Below are 2620 nucleotides of genomic sequence, written 5' to 3'. Positions count from 1 at the left end.
CTCAATTGTCATTGTTTATTTTATTTTGATTGAGGTTAAAATTGTTTTTTTAATTTTTGATTTGATTTGAAATAACATAGTTAAGGTAGAGGGGGACGCATAAGTATTTTCAAATAAGAAGAGTTGACTTGAGATTCATTCTATTTTTAAGGGGTGTTTCTTAAATTACTTTATTTTTATTTATCATTTTTTTATATTGGATCAAACTAATGTGATTTATGGATGTAGGAGAATCATTTCCTTTTTTTTTTTTGATAAAAGAGGTAGATGAGTCTTTAGCTCATAAAGGAAGAGTTGTTGGATTTGACCCAAGAAGATGATGGTTCGAATCCACCAAGACTCTCACATTGATTAATTAAAATTTTTTCTTTCTAATTTTGTCTTTGAAATTGATGTTTTTCTTAACTTTATAAAAGGTGACATTTTATAACTTTGTGCTTTGATGCAACAGGTACACACTTCATAATCCTATCTATCTTTTAACTGGACAAAGAGCATAGGTGGGTTTTCTTTGAGTTCTCTCAATTCCCTCTACCAAGCCTCAAACCAATGACCTTTGGTTAGGTATTTCAATACCTCACCATGGAGAGGTTAAAGGAAGCTGGTGGGTTTTCTTTGAGTTGAATTGGAATTTAGTTTGGTTCTGAACCATGAAGTTAGAGATTGGTATAGTCATGTTGGGAGTTTTGAGTTTATAATGCTTATATAAATGGACATCCTTGTTCATATACCGTCACTAATCAAATCAGATTAGCATCGATCCTAGAGTTTAGCATTTTCAATCAAATCATATTTTCCAGGTGTTAGGCTCTAATACATAGTGGATTTACTCTGTGAAGGTGGATTTTTCTTATCCTAGTTGGATTGGTAAGTGTACTTCACTTCTCTTTTTTTTCTCTTTTTTTCAGTAGAATGTAAACAGTAGCAATAGAAAGCATCATGTCAGCTAGTTGAGTCTGAAACAATACCTTTGAAACCAAGTCATCCTAGATTAATCCTCAGTCTCCACAGCCATCTTCACCCTAATTCATGTTGTCCAAAACATAGACTCATCCACAAACTCTGCCTTCACCATGAAAAATGGCGAAACTGTCGTCAGATAGTATACAATCTCAAAAGGCATACCTGCCCCTGCTAATTCTGCAGCATCCACGATAACAAAACATACATCGAATGATTCACTTGGGTCGGGGCATTTGATCGATTATTCTTTTCGACATGTCTGCTCATGTGACAATTGAACCTAAACCCAAATCGAACCAAAACCGGTTCACCCTTCTTTGGATCATGTTTTGCACTCACTCATTCTCATACCAAAACTAGTCCAAACCTATTCAATTGATCAAAATAATCAGATCAAACCAAAGCCTTATCGGTATGGCTTTTATATAACAGGTAGCAAAAAAAACTAGACCAGACGAATAGATATGTGTATATCTGAAAAGCATAAATTAAACCATTAACAATGTAATAATATTATTAACCAAAAAATTTATATTTTAGTATAACATAGTATATTAAAATAATAAATATTTTATAATACTACTATATGAATATATGAATTGTGTATAGGAACCGAAACTGAGTAAGAATAGAATATCATAACTGAACCGAACAAGTTCGGTTTGAGTATCGATTTTTTGAACTAATTCGGTTCTTGGTTTGGTTCCAGATCACGTCTATTATAAGCCCAACTGAACTGAATCGATTACTTGGTTCCAGACCAATTTACATCCTTAGGTTCAAGTGCAACTGAGATCTATGAATTATTAGCAGAGCCCATCTGTAATAAACAAATAATTGGATGGATTAGAGAATGATAAGAAACCGATAAAGAAAAAATGGAACCAAACTTTAGGATTAGAGTTGGCTAAACACGACCAAAATTGGACCAAATTGATCAATTGACAACCCTAAGTGATGAAAAAACAGTAATAGAGGGTCTTTTTTCTGAGTAATCTTATGAAAAAAAAATCAAAATAATGAACCAATTGCCACTCCTGAGTGATGAGAAAGCAGTCCACCCAACTGTTACTGAAATTGGACCAAACCAACCTATTGTCACCGCTAACCCAAGGTGGATGTGCATAAGGGTGTCAATTGGTCTGGAACCAGAATCGAAAACCAAAACCGGATCCGGACCGAATAATCGGAACAAACTGAACCTCCTAGAATTTGTTTATACTTTGAAACTAATGAATATAACAAAGGTTGGACTTGATTACTTTCCGGATCCAACATAGCAACCGGCGGTTAGAACCGAAACCGAACCAAATTTGGGTACCAATATATTATAACACATTAATATAGTATAATACTAATATATGATAGTATATTAATACACTATAATACTAATATCTTATAATATATATTTTTCTAATATTAATATTAGATTTTATAAAACTACTATATTGTAGTAGTATATTTTATAATATAATTTTAGTATAAAACAAGTATTGGAATTGGATCCAAACCGTGTAGGAACCGAACCAAAACATATAGGTTCAGCACGAGTATTGAATTTCAAAAACAAGGTGGGATTTGGTTCAGATCTAGATCACACTAATAATCCCTGAACTGAACCGAAAACTTGGTTTCGGCCCGATTTTATACCCTTACC

The sequence above is a fragment of the Telopea speciosissima genome, chromosome 1 (genome assembly GCF_018873765.1).
Source record: "Telopea speciosissima isolate NSW1024214 ecotype Mountain lineage chromosome 1, Tspe_v1, whole genome shotgun sequence".
NCBI classification, from domain to species: Eukaryota; Viridiplantae; Streptophyta; class Magnoliopsida; order Proteales; family Proteaceae; genus Telopea; species Telopea speciosissima.
Note: the sequence above shows the minus strand (reverse complement) of the source record.